Source organism: Callorhinus ursinus, unplaced genomic scaffold, assembly GCF_003265705.2.
Source record: "Callorhinus ursinus isolate GAN/ISIS: 27379988/994484 unplaced genomic scaffold, GSC_fseal_2.0 scaffold7, whole genome shotgun sequence".
Taxonomy (NCBI): domain Eukaryota; kingdom Metazoa; phylum Chordata; class Mammalia; order Carnivora; family Otariidae; genus Callorhinus; species Callorhinus ursinus.
This window is the reverse complement of record NW_027397069.1, coordinates 56449161-56474324: the sequence shown is the minus strand read 5'-3', so window position 1 is coordinate 56474324 and position 25164 is coordinate 56449161. Positions and strand designations below refer to the sequence as shown.

Sequence of the window (25164 nt, the reverse complement as noted above, 5' to 3'; positions counted from 1 at the left end):
CATCTCATCTCATCTTCTCCAGCCCCCGGACTAGTATTTACGTCATTGGCTCTCTTGATTCTCAGGCCTTCAGACTCAGATTGAATTATACCATCGGCTTTCCTGGGTCTCCTGCTTGCAGATGGCAGATCATGGGACTTCTCAGCTTCCATAATCACATAAGCCAATTCCTCATAATAAATCTCTTTTTATAGCCTATTGGCTCTGTTTCTCTGAAGAACCCTGGCTAATACAGCTGACAACCCCAATTTTAGGTGGAGATGTTAGGCAAATGTAATTTCTCACAAAATGAAATATATATCTATCCTATGACCCATCAAACCTACTCATAAGTATCTACCCAAGGGGAATGAAAATATATATTCACAAACAGCCATATACAAGGATGTTCATAGCAGTTTTATTCATAATAGTCAAAACCTGGAAATAACCCAAACATCCATCAGCAGAAGAATGGATAAATACATTGCAATATATCTTTAAAATAAAATACTACTCAACAATAAGAAAGAACACTCCTCCAATAAATGCAACAATGTAGATGAATCTCAAAAACAGTATGTTGAGTGAAAGAAGCCAGATTCAACAAATATTGTATGATTCCATTTTTATGAAATTCTAGGAAAATGATCTATAGTGACAGAAAGTGGATCAGTGGTTGCTTGGGGATGGTGGGGGAGGTGGGAATGGGGACAGTTGGGATTTAGCTAGTGTTGTGTCATTAACTAGCTGTGTGAACTTGAGCAGGGACTCCCTTCTCCTAGTTTCTTCAAGTATAAAAGATAGTTGGATAGAGTCGGGTCATGCATACTGGCTGGTCTTTAGGGTCCCTTCCAGGCCCTACATTCTTGGACTCTTCTGCATCTGGGCCCATAAAAGAGTAAAGCAAATGAATTTGTTGGTGATGTTTACACTGAATTTCTAAAAACTAGCATTAATTGTCATAAATTATTCTTGTCAGAGAAGAAGGGAATAATTATCTAGCATATATATATATATATATTTCTTTTTCTGGAGAAACTTATGAATTAATTGTAAAATAGGCTGGAAAAATGAAGAAAGACTTTTCATTGCAGTAGCAGGAGGCCTGTGATTTTGATAGGAAATGCTGAATAAAGGGTGTGGTAAGTAGCAGAAGGAAGTGAAAGTAAAGAAAGAAAAAGAAAGCACAACATCCAGCAAAATGAGGGCTCTTATCATCATCCAAATTACTTTCCTGATACAAATTTGTTGAGCCACTTATTTTCCTAGTAAGGTCTTTTCACAAGCTATTATGTATTGTTTATAACAGTCAAGTAAATAGACCTCACAGTGCATTTCATAAGGGCACTTCCCTAAGCCCTTCTCTGAAGGAACACATTGCCTGTTTCACAACAATCCCATGAGGGAGGTACTCTGCTAGTACTTATCCTCTCCATTTTACAGATGGGGAAACTGAGACACATCCCACTATATTACCTTTCCAAAAAACAAGACATTCTCAATTTGGAAGCACACCTGGCCTCAAGGCTTTGGATAAGGGATCATGGGCCTGTAATACCTAACTTGCTGGAGGGTGGTGAGGATTAACCGTGATAATGTATGTAAATCCCTGGCACATACTCAGTTCTCTATAATGGTAGTTATTACTTGAAGGAACAATTAATGTTAACTGTTAAAATTGGTGAAGTGTCTTGGAAGATGCCAGATTAAGAGGATCCTGGGCCAGGTGGCAAGAGTATTTGAGACAAGGAAACAGCTTAACAAGGTTAATTGTGTGACAGTGGAGGGCATATTCTGGGAACGTGAAATGCGGAGGGAGTAGGCTTGAGGTTCGGGGACTGTAGAGGAGATGAGGCTACATATTGTGGACAGCTCGAACTGTTCATATGTCAGAACAGGAAGACTAGAAGCTTTGGTGTGTGGAGAGGGTGCTGGGGTCTGATACAATCTTACCAGTGTCTTTAAGGACAGAACTCTAGTGACAGCATAGAGCATGGGCTGAGGTGGTGGGTGGAGATAGAGGGACTAGTCAGGATGTTCTTGCAAGATTTGAGTTGAGACTTAATGAAGGTCAGACATGGGGCTGCAGAAAAAATGGAACCTTAGGAACACATTGGGAGACTCCAGCAGGATACTGGGTGGGAGACGGTGAGAAGGAGATGCTGGAACTGAAACGTTTCTGGGATTTCAGGCATAAGTGGCATCTAGACCAGTTCTGATTGTGGTCAATGGCTTCAGTAACAAGAGGGACTAGGTTTGTATGGAAGGGTGGGTTCAGTTCAGGACCTGTTGAGTCTGAGGTCTACAGAACATCCGGTTGGAAATACGGGCCTGGGGCTTGGGAGATGAGTTGGCTGGAGGCAGATGGAGAGTCATCCTCTTAAAGACCACAACTGAAACTGCCCAAATAGATGAGATCATTGAGAAAGAATAGGCAGCATGAGACAATACTACCATTATTCGTAACCATTAAAAGAATCTGCCTATGTGCTTGGGAGATCTTTACCTATAGGGCAACGAGCATCTGACAAAATGAAAACATCCGAGTGTAAGTCTTGTGTTGGCTTTTACATGTATCCTCTCATTAATTCTCTCCAGAACAGTGTGGTGTAAAAAGAGAGAGAGAGAGAGAGAGAGAGAGGAGGGACAAATCCTGGTTACAGTTCCTATTTTCAAGGTTTAGGTGAATGAGGAACTAGAAAAGGGCAGAAAGACCAAGTTTTGTAAAGGTCACATTAAGCCTCCAACAGCCAACTTCTCATCATCAGACAGATCCTGCTTTCGTTATTCCCGGACCCTAGGTGAAGGTCAGGATGCACATGTCAGGAGCTGTGTGACAACCTAAGGGGACGTTTGGGAAGTGCCACGTGCATGGGACAAGAAGCGGTATTTCATCATGGATTGGGCTGGATTGAGCTGGTCCCGGAAGGCTCTGAGAGAAAAGACATGTGTGTTGGGTCCTGAAGGCAGCAGAGCTTGGAGAAGTAGAAAGAAGAGCGAGAGGACCATGTAGGTCGAGGGGGCCACAGCCGGGAAGGTCAAGCACTTTCTCTTCACTCATTTACAACGGAAATGGACCACAAAGTCCCCTACAAACCCATTCTTCTCACCCCCCTCGCTCTATGTTTAACAGTAAATTTTCCACTTACTCTGAATGCTGTTGGAACATACTTATCTTTTCATCAGGTTTGGCAAAACAGTGACATATGATCTTCCTTAAACATCAGCATATCTCAGCTTTTCTTTCAGTTTCTGATTTATTTTCATTCCAACATTTATTTACATACCTGCGATTTTTCAGTGTGAGCTCTGTTAATGTCAAATAGTGTTACATTCTGAACTATTGACATTATGCCTGGAGATTTTTAAAGAAAAATTAATTCTCAATTACTTCCACGTTAATGCTCCCTGCCCACCCCCCAACTCAGGAGGGGCCCTGTAGCAAGGTCATGTCCCAGATGGAAGTGGACTTTTGCTCTTCCTTGGCTTCCCAGCACCCATTCGCCCTCCTGTTCTTAAGAGCACTCTGAATTCCTTGTTGGAGATTACTGGCTCCTTATTATGAGAGTCTCCATGGGACTGTCAGTCAAGGAACCCTGTCTTGTTGCCAAGAGTAATCACTGACTGAAGTTGGCCAATCAAATTTTATTCTAGGACAGTTCATCTTGAGCAGGGTCACTTAAGGTCTGTTAAAAGAAAAAAATGGAATGGGATTTATTTCAACAGAGATGCTTTGAAGGGATCATTGATTACTTCCTACCACTTAGATAATCCAGAGCTGCCTGGTTCTACCCTTTGTGAGCCTCATTCTTTAGGTTCTTTCTTGATTTTCTGAGCGATCTGATAACTTTCTATAAATTAAATAATATAATAATAAAGATAATATTTATCACTATATATTATATATCATATAATATATATGAAAAGTAAACAAAAATAAAGATACATAAAAAATAACATAGAGTCAATTTCTATTGTTTAAAAAATATGAAATAAAAACAAACCAAAAAATGAACTAATTCACTGACCCTACTAGAAAATCCACTGTTTCCAGTTGTCAGCCAAAGTTACCTCCATTGCTGTGGGAAATCAGGGGTGATAAGAATGGATAGGAAGGTATTCACTCTCCACCCTCCTCCATCTGCTGTCTCCCCCAGAGGATGGTTTGAACAGGACGGATCAAGAGGCACCAGTGTTCTCTGGCTCCCTATTGAGTTGGGTCTTCTTTCCATCTTGAAAACAAGGTCTGGGTGTGAGTTTTCTCAGCTCCCACATTAAGAGATTGCCTCAGGTTCGCTGTATCCAACGGTATGCTTATAAATGTTTAACAACTGGCTCTCTGAAAAGAAGGAGGAGGAGGGAGAGTTCTTGTTCGTAGTATTTGCTGATTTCTGCAGTATAGGATTATCACTACAAACTATATGGCTGCCAGTATGACGTCATTTGATAAAGAGTTGGGAAAAGATGCTAGCAATTAGCTTCTGCATGTCCTAGCACGTGGCTGGCGACGTCTCCCTACAGAATAACATGATTCTTTCTCCTTCAGAGTTCCACCAACTTCTCCTCCTGTCATTTTGGGTGGAGAGGTGATCACTTTACTGCCTCTAGCTCTGGGCACTTTCCCTAATCTCTACACACATCTTTGTAAATTGTCCATTTCTAAGTAAACCAACACACACACACACATACACACACACACACCCCTTCTCTAATTTGAAAGTGCCATCTTTTTCATGTGGGCATTGGAGTAACCAGCCTCCAAGGTGGCTCCTAAATTTGAATACTTGATCTACTTATAAACGGTGTGACTTGGGCACAGTGTCACCGTGCAGCAAACATGAATAATGACAGAACCTATCTCAGAGTGTTGGTGTGAGGATTAAATCACATGGTGTATGCAATGCGCTCAGAACTGTGTCTGATACTTAATAAGTACTTATGCAAATGAGACCTTTGATTATTAAAAATGAATTTTATATCACATTCATATCACAGAGCTCTCATTTTGAGACTGTCCTGTTATTGCAGTCTCTATTTTCCCAGTCATGCTTTTCCCTCTTCTTCCCCAGAATTGTCATTGTGTTGTTGCTGCTCAGTTTAGCTAAATGTACTTGCTTCAATTCCTTCAGGATTTCTCTGATAACTTGGACTGATGCAGCATTTTCTGTTTGCTATAAATTTCTCCACTTACAAGAAAGATTTTTAACATTCATGTACATTCAGGAAAAGAGGAAAATGATACATACTGTTCAGGAGGATTCGGTGTCAAGGAATTAGTAGTAATAAATAAGAGTAGCTGTATCTCAAACAACATAGTAGATATAAATCAAAGCGAAAGGGAAATAAGAAGTCACATGGTTACAGCTTTTGATTATCCTGATGAGGATTATTTATAGCAAATCTTGGCCTGCATTTCTGCTGAAGGTACTAAATGCATAGAAGAAATAACTTAAAACATAGCCATCAAACTGCCAATGGCTAGGATAACATTCTCACTCCTAGATCCTCAAGGTGAGACTTGGAACGTCAATAATTATGGGAACCACAAGCCTAAAGATAATATAAACAACCCCAGAAACCAATTTCACAGTTCAGAATCCCTTCCCCGTAGCTTCCACTTTAAGCTGAGAGGTCAAGGTTTACGCACCAAGCCGCTCTCATCTCCACCACTGAGCCACGGCTCTCCCCCAGAGTATACCCCCTACTTCAGCTGTGAAATGCTAGAAGCACTGCCTTGAATGGAAGGGACTTGCTTTTTTAGCAGCATCTGCCAGCCTTATGACTCTTGCTGCAGAATCCTGACAGCAGGACCTGTCACTCATCAGAAATCTGCTCCCCCTCCCCCACCTGGCCCTTCGATGCTGAAGAGCTTGGCAGTCTTCGAGATGGCTCATTCTCAATGTTCTTTCGCCATCGGGGAAGTGTACTACAGGTCGGACCAGTGACTAAAGAAATACTCAGAGGCCTCAGAAGTCTGTCTCTTTGTGATAATAAGATGAGGAACAGCTCCATATTCCCGCCCCAGCTGCTCTTGAAACCTCAGCCCTGTGCTTATTCACCACTTAGACATGCTTCCTTGACTATCAAAGACTACCTCTTTCTCTCCCCAAACCTAAAAGTTTATCCCTGCCAAGGCCACAAACCCTGTCCTTAGAGATTCTGCGGGGACAGGCCAAGGATCAGAAACATAAGCAATCTCATGATGCCCCTCCTTGTCCCAGGACTACAGGAGTTTCCCTCTATAATTCCCATCACTAAAATATTTTCACTGAAAAAGACAAGTAATCTTGCGTTTGTCTCCACGGGCTCCCAGGATTGATTTGGTTAGATTTCTGGAGTTGGATATTTTTGTCCTCGAAGTCTTCTTTAAACTAGAAATCCAGTGTAAGGTATGGCTCTGAAAGTCGAGAGGCACCTGAGAAGCTGGACCACCAACCATGGATGGCCACTGACCTGTGGGCAGCGCTAAGGATTTCTTTTCACGTGGCTAAGGAGAAGGGATTCTTTTGTAGCTTACAGCATTTGGCCAAGACTGCCAGTTGTGCCCATCTCGAGAGGATCGAGAATCAGGGAAGCTACCCTCTTATCTATGGGGGGGGGTGTGCTCAACTTCTTTATGCATAGATCAGCATCTTTGTCAAAAAGTGTGGTGTTGGTTTTAGGCCTATCTTAGTTTGATTACCAAAGGTTCCTTTTAATCAATTGCAAGCAGGATCTGGGTAGGAGTCCAAGAACTAGGTAGAATTATGGCTGAAATTAAATTTTGCTGTTGATTCCAGTAAATAAAAAGAGATATTGATTGGGGCTAGGACAACCTTGATGTTCCCAGTCAGACTGCTAGTCAATACTTACTGTTCATGTTAGGGTTCAGCAGATATATCAATCAGGGTCCCGACAAGAGAAAAACAAAACACTCAAATTAGGATAACTTAGGAAAGTTTATAAGGGACTAATTATAAAAGTACAGGCAGAGTTAAGGGAATGATATGGATAGGATTAATTCAGATATGGCAGAAGCTGGGCAGTTACCATTTTTGGCCCTAAAGGACAAGGCAAGGGAAAGTTATGGAACCTGTAAGAATCATGCATAGCAGGGCTTGAGAGGAGCCATGAGCAACCTTTGGATAAGGGTCAGAGCCACCCAACGAAACCTCTCCCTCTCCGCCCTCCTTTGGATCTCCTGCCAGACTCCCCTTTGACTAAACCCATCCTGAAGCCAAAGACATGGAGCCATACAGGGGCATCCTCTGGGGCTGAAAGCAGAATGGAGAAGGATGGGGGAGTGAATCTGGAGGAGCCAATATATATTATCTGGCACCCCTGGATTTCTTTTTTTTTTTTTTAAAGGATGTTGCAGTCTTTTTTTTTTTTAATGATTTTATTTATTTATTCATGAGCGACAGAGGTGGGGAGAGAGAGAGAGAGAGAGAAGCAGAGGGAGAAGCAGGCTCCCAAGGAGCAGGGAGCCCGATGCGGGACTCAATCCCAGGACCCTGGGATCATGACCTGAGCCGAAGGCAGACGCCTAACCATCTGAGCCACCCAGGCGCCCTGGCACCCCTGGATTTCTAAAGCACGATAGGATCTCCTTCCACCTACCCTTCTTTTTTTTTTTCCACTTACCCTTCTAATCAACCTAATCATGCCTCATCTTCTCTAGGTTTTTCTTAAACATGATGATCTCCCAAGGCTTCACCTCTAAGAACACCCTCTGGAGTTCCTGCTGCCCCCATCTTTTATCTACGAATTTAATTCTCACCACTGCACGTGGTTCCTAGGAATGTAGCCCCAGCTTCAAGCTAATTCAACTGCCTGCTGGATAACTTGACCCAGATGGCTGCTGATACCATAAAATCAATAGGCCCCGAACCAAATCCATAACCTTCCACTACACAGCTCCAAACTGGCTCCTCCTCGGAACTTATACTACTTCTGTTAATAGGACCGTCGTTCTCCCAATTAGCAATTACTCCAAGCTCTGTCGTGCTTAGCTATGCTATCCTCAGTTTCATGCTTTTCTGTGCTGTGTTTTTCTCCTCCTCCCCTCTCCCTTCCCCTCTCTTTTCCTCCTCCTCCCCCTCCTCCCCCTCCCCCCTCCTCCCCCGTCCTCCTCTTTCTCCTCCTCCTCCTCCTCCTCCTTCTTCCCTTCCATTTGTTGCAAAGTCCTTACCTTCTTTCAGTGTGCTTTTCTAGTGTGTGTGCTAGCTCATGATTGTCCCAGTTATGGGTCTTTACTTTTTACCTAGGCTGTGTAATAAAGTCCTGAATATAACCCTAGTGCCAATCCATTCTGTACCTATTCCAATGCACAAATATTTAAGTTTCTTGCACCAAGTTGCCTCATTGATTCAGCCATAATTTTTGCCCTTGTCCTCCCTGAAATAGGACATTTGAAGGAAGGGAAATCTTCCAAAAGCAGTGCCTGTAGCATATCCCATTCATTTTGCCTGTGACAACCTGAGGCACAGAGAAGCTGCTAGTCCATATAACTTGTCCCTCAATCCCAGTGTTCTGATAAGTCTTTGATGACTCCTCCTTACCTTTCCAGTTAGTAGAGCATAAGTTTCGTAGCCTGCTATACCAGGCAATTCCTTCAACATGTTCCCAACTCGTCTTTTTAGATGCAGCTATCTGCAGCTACCCTACAGATAGCCTATACTCTACCTAAAGTCAAAATTTTGGAATACGACTTGCGATTGTCCTCATTAATGTCTTTGCACATCCCTTCTCCTGCTTGAATTGGCTTTCTCTCCCTCGAGTCCCCTTCTACCTGCTGAACATCTCCCCACCTTTCAGACCATATGCCATGGCATTCTTCCTTTCCATCCTCTTTTACAAAGTTCTTTACAAAGCAGTTCTGGATTTTCCCCAGCCAAATGTGATCTTTCTCTTTTGTAAATCTCCCAAAAAATTTTCAGCTCTGCTATCTTACCCAGGTCTTTCAAGTATTTTTATTACCCTGCTCGTGGTATGTGGACACTTCTCTTAGCCCTTTATTATATCATAAGCTTCTTCTAAGCATGGCCAATGCCACCCTCTTTTACTTTGTATCGCCTATGGTGTTAATGCAATATATTTCACAGAAATATTTTTAATTCTGTAACTATTTTTAAATTTTGACTGTGATATATTTCTTCTGCAGAAACAACTGACTCTGCCCCTACTCCTCCAACATAACTGTGTCTCACGTGTAATCCTCTTGGAAGGGATGAAATTTTGTTGCTATCACTGGTTTCTTGTCTACTAAGATGATGGTATTCACCAGAGCATGTTTCATTTCTCTGCTGCCTTACCACTCTCCTTGTCAAACTGATAGGAGAGAAAGACAAAGGCAGGTTTATTTTGTAAGTGAATTCTATTTTGCAGTTAAATTGTGTGTGTAATGTATGTTGAAGAAGTGAATGCATAATCGAAAGGATGCTTGCCTGCCCTGATGGCTACTAGCCATACTCTGTCTCATTGGATACCTTTCTGTTCAAATCTTACCTTTGCCAATACCTGGCTGAAAGACGTTGGAAAAGTCACTTAAGCTCTTTGAACCTTAGAAAGTATGGAGTAGGCTGAAAGTCTTCAAACTTTTCTTTTAAGCCGAAGAACTCTTATCAAACAAAATCTTACTCAGACATGCACTACGGAAACCTGATGAAATCAGAGGCAGAAGTAGTTTGGCTGAAAACTGGGGAAGGAGCTTTTGAGGAATGAGGCGTGACAACTAGCAGACAAGTCCATTCCATATCTAACTCTTCCTTTAAGCACTTTATCAAAGAATACAGTCAATGCTAGGAGATTCACACTAGCACTGACTGGTAGGAGCTTCTAAAATTTTAATTAATTGAGGACATTAAAAATGAGAGACAGATACCACTTCACACCCAATAGGAGAGCTATCATAAAGGGGAAAAAAGCAGAAAATAGCAAATATTGGCATGGATGTAGAGATATTGGAATCCTTATTTATTGCTGATGGGAAGGTACATGGTGCAGCTGCTGTGGAAAACAGTATGGTGTCCTTCAAAAAGAAATTGAACACAGAATTACTATATAATCCAGCAATTCTAGTTTTAGGTATATTATACCCGAACAAATTGAAAGTAGAGACTTGAATAGATGTTCATACACCCATGTTCATAGCTGCAAGGTTTCTCTGCAGCCAAAATATGGAGGGAATCCAAGTATCCATCAATGGATGAATGGATGAACAAAATGTATATACATGCAATGGACTATTATTCAGCATTACAAGGGAATGAAATTCTGACACATGCTACAGTGTGGATAAACCTAGAAGACATTATGCTAAGTGAAAGCCAGTCACTAAAGGACAAATATTGTATGATTCTGTGCCTCATACTTGTATGTAGTACCTGGAATAGGCAAATTCATAGAGACAGAAAGTAGAAGAGTGGTTATCGAGGGCTGGGAGGAGGGAGTAATGGGGAATTAGTACTCAATGTGGAAATTTGAGCACTTGAGTTTGGGATGAAGGACAGTAAAGACAGTGGCATAGCGGTGAGAATGTAGTTAATGCCACTGAATTGTACACTTAAAAATGGTCAAAATAGGGGGCGCCTGGGTGGCTCAGTTGGTTAAGCGACTGCCTTCGGCTCAGGTCATGATCCTGGAGTCCCGGGATCGAGTCCCACATCGGGCTCCCTGCTTGGTGGGGAGTCTGCTTCTCCCTCTGACCCTCCTCCCTCTCGTGCTATCTCTCATTCTCTCTCTCTCAAATAAATAAAAAAAAAATCTTTAAAAAAATGGTCAAAATAGTATATTTATGGTATGGATATTTTATCACAGGAAAAAACTCAAAAAATGAGAGGCAGAAATAGAATATATTTATCAGTTTTGGAGTTATTGCAGTATGGAGAAAATCTGCAAAGTGTATATAGAACACAGAATGAGTTTCAAGATATCTAATGATTTTGAAGTTCTCCAATTTTGGATAGCGAATTTCTTCAATACTGGTCTCAGGCTAAAGATCATATTCACTGGACAAAGACCTGCAAAGTTTTCAGTGATGATCTCAATGGCTTCTAGGGCTAGACAGGCTGTTCCTCGTTCCTTACACTGGTCTCTGAAATCTAAGTCTCCAGTTCTTTTTTTTTTTTTTTTTTTTTTTAGATTTTATTTATTTATTTGAGAGAGAGAGAATGAGAGATAGAGAGCACGAGAGGGAAGAGGGTCAGAGGGAGAAGCAGACTCCCCGCTGAGCAGGGAGCCCGATGTGGGACTCGATCCCGGGACCCCAGGATCATGACCTGAGCCGAAGGCAGTCGCTTAACCAACTGAGCCACCCAGGCGCCCTAAGTCTCCAGTTCTTATTTTCCATCGGAAGCCAGGAGAGAATTCCAGGAACGAAGCTAACGACTGGGACTTCATGCCAACACATAATCAAGTTTGCCTAGGAGAGGGTCAAGGAGTGCGGAAGTGGCTCTCACAGCCCCGGAGCAAGCCACAGAAGGGAGTTCAGTCCCGGGAGCTCTGACTGTGGCAGTGCTCAGCAATTGTGGCCGTCAGGTAAGGGAGTCATGTTCAGGCCACAACTTGGAGGCAAGACTGGCACCTCCCAGGGAAAGCACAGATTGGGTGTATAGGTTTAGTATGTCCTCTGTACCTAAGCTGTATCTGAAAAATCTTTCTGTTTGATTAACAGATTTTTCTATAATCTGCTATATATTAGTTTGGCTGTCTTAACACCAAACAATATTAAAGTATAAGTTTAGGCAGTTCAAGGCCAATATGGTAACTTTACAATGATCAAGACCCAGGCTTTTATCCTTTTTTTTTTTTTAAGATTTTATTTATTTATTTTAGAGAGAGATTGAGCAAGAGCATAAGCTGGGCGTGGAGGGTGGTAGGCGAGAGAGATGGAGAAAGCAGACTCCCTGCTAAGCAGGGAGCCTGACATGGGGCTTGATCCCAGGTCCCTGGGATCATGACCTAAGCTGAAGGCAGATGCTTAACCAACTGAGCCACTCAAGAACCCCTGAGACTTTTACTCTTACTGCTCTGCTATCCTAGGGTGTGGTCCTTGTCATCACAATCCAAGATGTCTAATTATATTCAGCAGCAACATAAAAAAATGGGGGGGAGGAGAAAAACATGTTCTTTCCCTTTAAAGCTACAACCCTGGGGTTGCATACATTGCTCTGCCCCCACCCTAAGACCCAGAACACTCAGATGCAAGAGAATCTACATGATGGAATTAATTCTGAGTGTCTGTGTAAAAACCTGCTAAAATTCTGGAGTTTACTTATTGAAGGAAAATAGTCGGAACTCCCCGAGCTGAGCATTTCTCCTACTTGAAATATTGGTGATTGCTTACACTCTCCAAAGTGGGTGGGTGCCCTAAATCTTGAGTATTTAGCCTCATCGGTCAGGTCTTTGCCTTTTGGGTTGCTGATCTTTTGGTTGTAGGTCTGCCTTACACACTTACCACCTTGTGTGCTCAATCTTAGAACCACAGATCAGTTATGCTCCGAGATTATCAGTTACCACTTAACCCTGAAGATCTGTTCCTGAGCCTACCAGGACATAGTATACTCATTTCCACACAAGCTTCCTGGAGATTAGTGGAATTAAATGCAATTTTCACTCTATGCTATGTATTTCACAATGAGCATACACATGTCCTATATAGCAATTCAGTAAGAAAATTACTATCCTTATTTTACCATGATGTAATAGAGGCTCAGAGATGTTAAGTAACTTTCACTAGGTAACTCAGCAGCAGAAGTGGGATAGCATGCTTCTTTGTAAGGAAATTATTACAAATACAAAGTGCTGCAATAAGAAGGATTTTTGAAAAATTCAAGGAATCTATAGTAAAAAGTTAAACACTTCTGGCTAGAGTGGTTACAAATTAGGGAGGAGATGGACCATATAGGACAAGTCCTGATAGGTCTTCATATGGCTAGTGTGTTGAGATTTTCCAGAGAACAGAACCAATAGGATGTGTGTTTGGAGGGAGGGAGGAAGGAAGAGGAAGAGTGAGAGACATCTAGACTGGTACTTATCAGATATCTGGGTACTGTACTAGCCAAGCTGACATACAAAATTAACCACAGTGGCTAAGAAGAAGAGAGGCAGATTTGGGTAAGCTTTGAGTGCTAGATGAATTGGTTTGGGTTTATTAAATTATCAAATTATGAAACATGTATAATAGTATCTGAAACATGTATAATAGTATCTCAGGCACTCAAATTATAATTTCCTTTCTCTGTAAGAAGATTTTGAAAGTTGTCGAGTAACATGTTGAGTAGCATGATCAAAGCAATACTTATGGAAAACCTTTTTGGTAGTAATGATATGAAGTATTAAAAAGGAATCAGACAAGGAGAAGGGATATGAGTTAGAAATCTATTGCCATGGATCAGGCACGAGGGAATAGATTAATCACTTACTATGGGTCAGGCACAAATAAATGCTCTATTTATTTTTAATCTGCCAAATTTTTATTTAAATTCTAGTCAGTTAACATGTAGTATAATATTGGTTTCAGGAGTAGAAGTCAGTGATTTATCACTTACATACATTACCCAGGGCTCATCATAACAACTGCCTTCTTTAATGCCCATCCCCCACATAGCCCATCCCCTGCCCACCTCCCTCCATCACCCCTCAGTTTGTTATAGTTAAGAGTCTCTTATGGTTTGCTTCCTTCTCGTTCTTCCCCCCGCTTCCCATGTGTTCATCTGTTTTGTTTCCCAAATTCCTTAGAGCTCATATGGTACAATTACATGCTTTAGATACATTATCTTATTTAATACTCATAACCACCCTATAAAATAGGTATGACTTGACCAATGAAGAACTGAGACGTTCTCCCCCACCCCACCCCAAATGAACTTGCCCAAATCTTATAACTGGGGAATGGTGGAGATGGAATTCAAACCCAAGTCTTCTGATTCCAACCTCTGCTGTCATTAATGAGGGTGGTAGCAGCAGAAATAAAAAGGAGGGGGACAGAGTCCAGTAACATTGTGGAATTGAAAGGATTTAGCAACTAGTCAGACGACAAAGACAACTGCAGAATTCTGAGTCTAGATGGATTTTTAGCAGGAGAAAACTGTGGACTTTTAGGAAAAATAGGGTAGTCTTTATTAGAAGCTGGTTTTAGAAGAGTCGGAGATTTTTGGATTCATTCAAGAAATATTCATTTAATGATGTTTGTGTGCTAGGCCTTGTTCTAGACACTGGGAATCTATCTGTGAACAAAACAAAGATCCTTGCCCCCACATTTCCAGTGTGGAGAGACACAAAATAAACAATAAATAAGTAAACCGCAGTTCACGCCAATGATAAGTGTTGAGGAGAACAGTAAAGTGGGGAAGGGCACTCAAGGAGTCAGAAAAGTCCTCACTGAGAACTCGTTTAGGTGAACGCCTCCAGGAGAGGTGGTTGTGTCATGCAGGTGTCTGGGGGTGTGCATTCCAGCCAGAGGGAATGACGGGGAGAGTGAACAAAGAAACGCAGAGGAAGAGACAAGGTCAGGGTCTCATCGGGTAGGACCTTACAGAGCTTAAGAAATTTATGTCTCTATTCTGCAGGAAATGGGATGCCCCTGGAGGATTTTGTGCAGAGTTGAGTTAGGAGGTGGCTTTCATTTTAAAAAGCACTGCTGTGGCTGTTGTGTTCAGAAGGGTGAGGTGGGTCAGGGGTACGGGTGGAAGCCCGGACACCAGGGAGGAGGCTACAATAATCCGGGAAGAGTTGATGGCGGTGTGGGCCAGGTCGGAGGCAAAGAGAAGGAATCAGACTCTGGATATATTCTGAAAATAGACCAGATTTGTTGACTGGATGCAAGGTGTAAGAAGGAAATGTGTACGTGTTAGGCTAGAATTTTTGTACTTAAGTGGTATTTCTAAGAGTTCTTGGAACCATGATGACTGGAGTGTGAGCAAGGGGCCAATGCTGGAGACCAAGTTTTGAGAAACATTCACCACAAAGCCAGTAAGATGACTTTGAGAAAGTGTCCAGAAAGTGTGTGTGCCCGATGCAAGTGTATAGCTAAAGAATATAATAGAAGATATTGAATCTTGAGTGATGCAAAGGTTTGGGGGGTGAGAGGGCCAAAAGAGACAGATGGGGAAGTAGGATGGCTGTCATCATATCCAATTCACTAGATTTTGTCCTTTGTGACTCAGTCTTTGAAAGAGAATGAATCAACATAGTACTATCACTGCTATTTTTGGATGTCTACTAATGGTGATATTACTAAAATCTATTTGTGATGAAAATATTTGATCATTTGAATCATCACATAAAACATCTGACAGTTGACAGAACTTTAAAAAATTAGAAGGGCGACTGGTATTCTTTTTTCTCTTTAGTTCCTTTTGTTTCAGGCTGCTTAATTTGTACTTATGAAAAATGCGTCCCATCCACCTGTGATGAACTATTCTATTCTTCCTACAGACACTAACCTCATTCTTGTTTGGATTGAGTTGTTGTTTTTTAAATATATAAAACACTAAGATTAATTCAGTATTCACTTTTGGGCTTTTAAATTCTTAGTAGAAGTAAAACTGGTTCTCATTGGCTTTTCCTTTACGGGTTTCAAAAGACTGAATCATAGTTAAAAATGAGTGTTACACAAACAAGGCCTTCTGTGTGCAAACAACAAATCCACGATTTCACTGCAGAGCGGGAAGCCTCCTCTCTTACAGAAAGAAGCATTTAACTATTCAGAATGTTCCCAGTCGGCACTGATAGGCTCAAGGCTTACAGACCCCATGAAAGTGCACAATGTTCCACAAATGTTCTCCAACTTGATTGTCATCTGGACTTGGTTTTTCCTTACGGTCTTAGGTTACTACTAATCTCTCCTTGGTTGCATCTCATCAGCTGTACTCACCACTGTGTAATCTCACCATTATAATTTGCTGAGATCTCCTGTGCATCCCTTCACCCTATAAAGTGTCCACCTTACACTTTCCTTTTTTTCAGCCCACACCAATTTTCTTTAACCTGGGAGTGCTTCCTGCTCCCACTCAACCTTCTCTTCCTGCTTCAGCTGAATACATTTAATGACGGAGAGCATGCTTACATGATGGTTGTCATCATCAAGAAATACCTTTGGACACATAATGGATTCCAGACTGAAGATTTTTAAATTTAGAAGCCTCAGGTTTTAAAAAATATATTTCTACATCCTCTCACCCACTCCAATTAACATAAAATGAAGGACTTGAGTGACTTCGTAATAGCAGTAGCCGACATTGAGAGCTTACCATATGCTAAGCACTTTATATATTTTAACTTGTTTATTCCTTACAACAAAATTCTGTGAGGCAGTTATACTAGACTAGTATGCCCATTTTACAGGTGGGGCAACTGAGTCTTAGACCACTTAATTAACGTGGCCTTGGTCATACAGCCAGATATTGGATTTGAGCTCTAGCTGTGCAGTTCCACAGTCCACTCTGCCTCTGTACTTCTTCACAACAAACGCTTCATTTACTTGTAATGGCTCGGTCCCTTGTGTTTCTCAAGGGTGACAGCACCACTGGCATTTCATGGTTGTTCAGGGAGTCCCCTACTTAGCGGGATGTTTCGTATTCTTAGCTCCTGGCACTGAATGTCGGTAGCTCTCTGCTGGGCGTCTGCCTTCTGTCATTGAGAAACCAAAAGTGCCCTCATACATTTCCAAATGTTTCCCAGTTAATGATCTCCAGTTGAGAATTGTCAACTGAATTTAATTATCAAAATAAATAGACACATACTCCTCTCTCTCTATTTAATCACAACTTTTCTAACAGTTTTGTAAGTTTTTATAAGTTTGTAACTTTTAAAAACTTTTGTAACTTTAAAAATACACCAACACAACTCATAGGTAAAAGAAAAGGGTCAGGTTATGAAAATTAGGTAATTTTTATATGTGTTTGCCATGCTTTCATTATTCGTGAATAAATGATTTGGAGCCTCAATGATCTTGGATACTTTGACATTCATTATTAAGTATGATAAACTACCATTTACCCATTTGCCTAACAAACTTTTTTTTTTTTTTAGTGCAAAGGTAAACTTGAATTCAGCCTGGGCCAAGTCTCAAAGTCATGTATCTGAAAGTCATGATTTTTTTCCCCTTATGTTTATTTTTGGCTATCAAACTTCAGACCATTAGGCAAATGCCCGTTGCCCTTCTACCAATGCCAACACTTGCTCAAGGAGACCATAACAAGTAAACATATTTAGTAGAATAAAAAAGAATTCAGGAGTTTTGTCTTTTCTAATCTACGCTAGGTCCACTTTGTGAGACTTTGCACAACTGGAGCTAAGTCTCCAAGGTCATCACACGACTCAACCACATTTCAAGGCTGCAATGTGGACTTTTAACTCCATTTTAAAATGACTGCTTTCCCAAGGATGTTGTAACAATGCTCTGAGCTATGTATGAGGAATACATTTACTTAAGGAGGAAAAGGGGTCAATGATAAGATGTGTCCTAAAATAGATACATCTAGGAGCTCCCCCACCCTTTCTTGGTTCACTTATTAAAATAGCCCACTAGTTTTAAACAAAATATTTTATAATCTTGTACTCTCAACAACCAGGTAACTGTGTCCAGTTTTGTTCTTCCCCTCTTTGTCTATTACATATCAGTTTTGCAACATGCTGCCAGAGCTTCAACAACATAGTAAAGGAGATACTTTGATGTCCCCAAGGACTTAAAATTTAGGCCTTTTATTATTAGAACTTTTTAATGATGAGGTAGAGATTTAAAATAAGAATTTCCCTTTGACAACTATGAAATGACAACCAAACCTATATACTCTGGTATAGCAATGTGTTTGAAATACACATTAAAATTCAGACAAAATGAAAGCAACTCACAAAAAATGTTTTAGGAGTTTCTTGAAATCCAGTTTACTGAAATTGCCTTGAAATATTTTTATACCTGAGAAAAGAAGGCAGGACATACTTTAAACTGTAGCTTATCCATAATATGAGTATACATTTTTTATTTCACTAAAAAAATCTACCATGCCAGACACATTTTTATTTAACCTTTGTCCTTTCTTTGAGTGAGGGCTAGGGATGGTTAAGAGGAATAGGGTGTGCTAGCACTTTCCAGGCCCTTTTTGTGAAGGAATATGGCAATCTTCTGTAACTGGAATTCCTGGTGGCTTGCTGCCCTGGGAGTTTGCTTAGCCTGATCTGCAGAAAGGAGCAAACTATCAGATCTGAGCAGCTAATAGATTTGAGAATTCTCTATGAAAGTGAAAATGGTACTCCTTAAAGCATAAAAGGATCTTGTTGGATGCATTAGTGAGAGAAAAGAAGTGCACTTGAACTTCATTTTTTAATCTGTAAAGATCCAATGGATTAAAGAGAGACTTGCATTTGATTTTGGTTCTTTTTAAAAGATATCAAAAATATCTTTTCAATATTGATGCCATTATGCCTAAACAAATCCTCCTTCACAGCTGAGCCTGACTTCTGGCAGTGAGAATATTGCTAATGAAATGATGATGCTGCAGCAAGTGCTATAGGTAAGAGTAGGATATGTGCTACCTTGGACTGGGGGTGAGGGTTCTGGCATGGAGCTGGGAGACGGGGAATAAGGCTAGACGAAATAAAGAAAGAGAAAGACTTGTATACTACAGGCTTAACCACAGATGATGGGATAGATCCAAGCGAAGAGAAAAATACGCAAGGAAAAGGTCAAAAGAAAAGAAACAGGTGCGTGCTCCCTGGTAGAACTATGGTAAGCTTTGCGCACAAGAACCTTTAGAAAATTTCCCCTGGGGGCAGGAGGCTCTCAGCTCTGTACCCTGCCCCCACTCCATACCCAAGGGCAAGTTTCTGCCTTCATTTTGTCAACAGGAAAACAAGACTGGAGGGGTGGAGAAAAAAAAAAAAAAAAAAACTGCCCTGCATTGGGCGGCCTGCTCACCGGGAAGCCTGCTTCTCCCCCTCCCCCCCCCCCTGCTTGTTTTCCCCCCCCTCCTTTCTCCAACTGTAAAAAAAAAAAAAAAAATCTTAAAAAAAAAAAAAAAAAAGGGCGCCTGCATGGCTCAGTTGGTTAAGCGGCTGCCTTCGGCTCAGGTCATGATCCTGGAGTCCCGGGATCGAGTCCCGCATCGGGCTCCCTGCTCGGCAGGGAGTCTGCTTCTCCCTCTGACCCTCCTCCCTCTCGTGCTCTCTATCTCTCATTCTCTCTCTCTCAAATAAATAAATAAAATCTTTAAAAAAATAAAAAAAGAAAAGAAACATTTAAAAAAAATAATACTGCCACTTTGCGCAGTGGCAGTATCGTAGCCAGTGAGGTTTATCCGAGGCGCGATTATTGCTAATTGGTAGAACTACGGTAGTTAAAAACTGCAATTTGCAGATATATGTACATGAACATGTATATAAACTTAACTGGATAACTGAGTCAAGTATTTCAGTAATAATAGAGGAAAAAAACACAGACCTTGTAACCAAACAGTTTGGGCTTAAACTGCATAAATTGGCTAAATTCGTTTAATTATTCATTTCTTTATACTACATTTTTGTATTGTCTTGGGTTGTATTGTGAAGAAGAACCCTGAACTGAAATTACATTTCACAGATTTGATAATTAAAACCACAATACATCTATTGACATCAAAAGTCACAGAATTGCTACATGAACAACAAAGAGGCTAAGTCCTATTCATGGGACAATTAGGTGCTTAGGGCACAGAGTAGAGGAATCAAACGCTGTGGAGTCTGACTCACCTTTGAACTGCAGCTCTTGAGTCCCTGTTTGGGACACTTAGAGTGTCTCTCTGATGCCTCCTTTCCACATGATTCCCCTTCCTGGAGTATTGACTACTCAAAGTTGTCATAAAGATTGTGAAATAGAAGTATTTGTAAAGCCCTAAGCATATAGACTTTTAAAAAGGATAGATTGCCTTCCTTTTATTATACACCCCCCCACACACACCCTTCTCATATTTAGTTCATTTTTAAGAAAAGCATTTAGGTAGAGGTTTATGTGAACTATTTTTTTTTTTGCCTACTCATTTCAAAACATTTTACATAGTAATAGTAATAGTGTAGTATAACACAATAATGGATTGTGCTTGAGGTTTTTGTTTTATTATGGGATTGACTGGGTGCCTCCCCGGTATAGCATATGTGTGAGGCAGATGTTAGTTCTAGGTATTTTTATATCTATGAAATTCTGCTAATATTTTTTATTTTTTATGCTAAAATGATTAATTTTCTTATAAAATACATATTTGTCTTTTTTTTTCTTATTGTTGCTTCACAAAATCAAGTACCTCACATAAAACTTCTGGTATTACCATTCTAATGGCAGTGTTTATTGCAAGCTAGAAATTTTGCAACTGAAATCAGAGACCCAGTGATCTCCACAGATACATCTTTTGAAGGTCAAGGTCTTTACTTAACAATATATGAATAATACGAATGGGTATTTGTGGTCACGTTTTAACGGTTTGACAGAGATTTTCTCAACATGTCACTAATTTGAGCATGTTTCAGTTATGATAAAAACTACTTTTAATGATAATTAAACATAATATTTTCTAACTCATAAAACACAAATATAAATAGTGTCATTTATATTTAAAATTTTTGAGACTATGCTGAACATTAAAAACTATTGACCATTTTCCAAGATGATGATCTGGTTAATCAAATGAGTTTTTAAAAGTTACCTATATTGTGGGCGCCTGGGTGGCTCAGTTGGTTAAGCGACTGCCTTCGGCTCAGGTCATGATCCTGGAGTCCAGGGATCGAGTCCCGCATCGGGCTCCCCGCTCAGTGGGGAGTCTGCTTCTCCCTCTGACCCTCTTCCCTCTCGTGCTCTCTATCTCTCGTTCTCTCTCTCTCAAATAAATAAATAAAATTAAAAAAAAAAAAATTTATTTAAAAAAAAAAGTTACCTATATTGTATGTATGTATGTATGTATGTATGTATGTATGTATGTATGTATTTATTTACTATGCCAATATTTTAGTGTCAAACAGAAGTTTAGTAAAAAACTTGCTTTTCTACTAAAAATTATTTTATTACCACACTAGATTCTTCGCAAGTCTAACACACTTCGTAATTACTATGGAGGAAGTTTGGAGACGTCATCACTAGTTTCATTTTTTTCTAACAAAATAAGAGCTACCAGTTTTTCAGCATCTACTAGATGCCAGGCACATACTAAGTACCACACATACCTTCTTCTTAATCTTGGCAACAGTCCTGCAGTGATAGAAACTGCTGGTTGCTCTCCCAACACAGAGTGCAGCCACTATGCAGATAAGAGGGGCCAAGTAACACAGTTGGCCAATCAGATCTAAGAGGAAATTATTAGGAGTGGTGCCAGAAAATCTCTTTTTAAAGCAAGTCCAGCTCAGCTGACATGCTTTCTTTTCTTCTTCCCATTACTTCTGCCAGTGCAAACCTACAATACTTGAGGTGAAATAGCTAATTACCAGTTGACAAGCACACATTAAGATTGGCTGAACAAGAAAATGGAGAAAGCCTCATGTTCTTAATGACATTATAAAACTTAGAGTGGACAAATGAGGCCTGCCTGGACTGCCTACCAGTGGTGTATGTGATAAAAATAACCTTTGTTTTTCAGGTTTCTTATTTATGGATGAATGCAACCATTCAACTGATTCATCTGCAAAGAAAATGTTGACTTTTCAGTGTCTGAGAGGAGGTAACCCAGCTGGTGGAAAATAGGATAATAATTGGATGCACAGGTATCAGAATCATTAACGATCTGCTTTAAAAAAGTGTTTTGAGAACTTCTTTTTAAAAGTGCTGTATATCATGGGGAAGATACAAAGTAAGGGGCTGTTTAAACATGTCCCTTAATTTTATTTTAATAATTTTTTTACCTTGGGCAAGTGTCTTCAACCTTAGTCCTTAGTTTCCTTATCTTTAATACAAGAGAATTGCACTAGATTATTTCTAAGATTCCTTATGGACAGAACTATTAAAATGGTGTACATGTTGGCCTATAATAAAACAACAGCAACAATCTGGCCTCCAAATGCATAATTCCCAGTAATCTTCTGAATAGTAGTAAGCCATAAGCGTTCACAATGCAAAATTGAGTACGTAGGAGTCACACTATCCCTAAGATTTAGAGGACTGGCCTCATCAGACAGGTAGTATTATACTCTGTACTGAGGTTTCACGTAAAAGTGCTGAATGGCGTCAATGAAAGAACATGGACTCCGGTCTTGAATTTTGCTTTACTAGACAGATTGTGCTTTTATCTGAGAAAGAATGAACAAAAGTGCTCTCCAAGTACAATACAGAGTAGAGTAAAAGCGTTCTCATCCAACACTGGTAGTGTTGGTGAATCGCAAAAGTCAGTTAAAGCACAGAAAAGAGAAAACAATGCTACATACCTTAAACTTTTTATTTTAACTTGAACTACATTTCCTTTGCCGATCTTTTGAAGTGCAAAATACTTGTAAATTTTTACTTTTTCTGGGCTTTTGCAAATTTTCTTGCTTACATCTAATTTGGTGACAGCAATTTCGGCAGTGACTTTACATTCTGTTGGTTTACATAATAATTAACACGATTACAATGACAAGTTCAAGTGGTATAGAGGGGCTTGAGGGAAGAAGGCAACTACACAAGCATGGAACTTGCAGGGAGGGCAGAAGTTCACAATTATATTAAAGGGAATTCTACTACTTTTGAGCGTATACCATGCTGTGGGCATGTTTTAAAGAGGGAACAATGAGCATCATTTAATCTGCAAATTAGGTGGATGTCATGAGAGCTCCTATGTGCCCATCATCAATGATAGATATCGCATAATAAGATGTTAAGATATTTTATTCACTGTTTTAGAATATGGGTCTTCGGAGACAAGTGAACTGAATGTTAAAATGACATTCTCACTAATATCCTAGAAGCTCTCACCCCTTTATCCTTTCCATCTTGTTCTTTTTTTTTTTTTTTAAGATTTTATTATTTGAAAGAGATAGAGAGCATGAGCGGTAGGAGGGGCAGAGGGAGAGGGAGAAGCAGATTCCCCGCTGAACAGGGAGCCCAACTCGGGGCTCGATCCAGGACTCTGGGATCATGACCTGAGTTGAAGGCAGATACTTAACCGACTGAGCCACCCAGGTGCCCCTCCATCTTGTTCTTACGAGCAAATTCCTCCCTCATAAAAGATTTGTCCTTGTCGTTTTCCCACGCCTGAGTCTCCACCCTGTGTTTCCTGCTGGGTATCCCAGTTCCTCTGGTCTTCACAGGGATTGAAGCTCTGTCCTTAAGCACCAGTTCCCACGGATGGGTCAATGATAACTCCTGCCAGACTTGCCCAGAATTATGCCTCTGAATTCAGATCCAGGTTCTAGTTTTCTTCTGCTTTGTGACTTTGAACTTTGTTCATTAATATTTCTTGGTCTCCCAATGCCTTCTCTGAAAAAGTAAGAACACTTAGCTGGCAGGTTGGTTTGGAGATTAAATGATCATGGGAAGCTCTAGCAGAGTGCCTGGTACAAGTAGGCAATGAAATGTTTGTTTTCTTCCCATTCCCTTGATGCCAAGAACATTTGGTCCTTGCCTATTTGTATCACCTTCCTGACTCCGAGCTCTGACCACTTACAGGAATGCTTGCTGAATCTGTAAGAGGTCGATCACCTGCCAGCCAGGATCTTTGGCCTGTTAAGAGTCCAGATGACCTGCTTGCTTGTCCATACTGTTCCCTATTAGCACTAAAGGGATTTCCCTGGAGCATTCAGCTTAGCTCTGGGTCTCCCTGGTCAGCTTTGGTGGCCATCCATTTCCCATAACTCAGCATCCATCCTCTTCACCTCTGAATTTCTCTATAATGGCTTCTGTCCTTCGACATATACACATTAAACATTTAGTACTATGTACTGGCGTGTTAATCAGGGTTCTCCAGAGAAACAGGACCAACAGAAACAGGAGAGAGAGGGAGAGAGATGGAGAGACAGAGAAAGAGAAGGAGAGAGAGAGAAAATAAAAAATTAGCTCACATAATTATGGAGGCTGAGAAGTCCTAAGATCTGCAGCCAGCAAACTGGAGACCCAGGAGAGCTGCTGGTGTAGTTCTAGTCCACGAGATTGCAAGCTCAAGACCCAAGTAGAGCCAATGTTTCAATGCTGATCTGACTGAAGGCAGGAAAGGACAAAGTCACAGCTGAACGGTCAGGCAGAAGGAGCTCCCTCTAACTTGTGGGAGGGTAAGTCTCTGTTCTAGTCACTTCTTCCATTGGATGAGGCCCACCTATACTTTAGGGAAGGCCATCTGCTTTACTTGGTCTCCCCATTTGCATGTTAATTTCATCCAAAAACACCCTCACAGACATACTGAGAATAACCTTTGACAAAATATCTGGGCACCCCATGACCCAGTCAAGTTGACACATAAAATTAACCATTGCACTGGGCACTGTGCTAGGCATTGTTTATATTCTTGTCATTATTTCTGGTCTCAGAGAAGTCAGTGCCCCTTCTTGCACATCCCAATGTCCCAGCTATGCTCCTGACCCTGTCTGTCCTGATTCTGAGACCCACCATATGTCTTTCACACCGTCAGTTCTCCTCTGCTCTTTACTTAAAAACATATTGGGTTTTTCCTGGGCGCCTGGGTGGCTCAGTTGGTTGAGCGACTGCCTTTGGCTCAGGTCATGATCCTGGAGTCCCGGGATCGAGTCCCACATCGGGCTCCTTGCTCAGCGGGGAGTCTGCTTCTCCCTCTGACCCTCTTCCCTCTCGTGCTCTCTATCTCTCATTCTCTCTCTCTCAAATAAATAAATAAAATTAAAAAAAAAAAACAAAAAACATATTGGGTTTTTCCTTTACCTTAAAATAAAGGTTCTCTTTGGTCCTTTGAGCTACCATCCCATCCTCCTTTTCAGTGCAAAAAGAGAAGTTTATATTTTCTGCCTTCAATTGACTAAAATCCCTGGTGATCTAATTTACCTTATTTCTTCTGTCTCCATATTCCTTTAACAAGAACCTTATAAAAGTCAACAATGGCTTTCTCAGATCTAATGGTTTTTGTTCAGTCTCCACTCTATTTGATGTTTCAGTAACTTTGGAAGAAGCGTAGTCTCCTTTCCGAAATTCTCTTTTCTCTTTATTTTGGCCAAGTCGAGTTGCCCGCTAAGTGTTTGTTTCTCCTTCTTGACCTGTCCTCTTAGGTAAATGATTCTCATGGCACTTTTTTTTTTTTAAGATTTTAT

At 40.7% G+C, this 25164-nt stretch overlaps 1 long non-coding RNA gene and 1 pseudogene across 5 annotated transcripts in view; one reads left to right on the top strand and one right to left on the bottom strand.

Annotated features, from left to right (window-relative positions):
* Positions 1–390: 390 nt before the first annotated feature.
* The window catches only part of LOC112826728 (uncharacterized), a 33953-nt gene continuing 9179 nt past the window's right edge, over positions 391–25164 (bottom strand). For 2 of the 5 annotated variants that reach the window (XR_012378811.1, XR_012378808.1), the window contains exons 3-5: positions 23953–24088; positions 4054–4321; positions 391–3668 (exon numbers count right to left, since the gene is read on the bottom strand). This is a non-coding gene — a long non-coding RNA (uncharacterized lncRNA). Of the gene's footprint in view, positions 3669–4010; positions 4322–22971; positions 23372–23952; positions 24089–25164 lie in introns of those variants that run through there. The other 3 variants (XR_012378810.1, XR_012378809.1, XR_003209028.2) reach the window with 3 other exon arrangements.
* On the top strand, positions 19220–19341 carry LOC112826997 (U4 spliceosomal RNA; annotated as a pseudogene).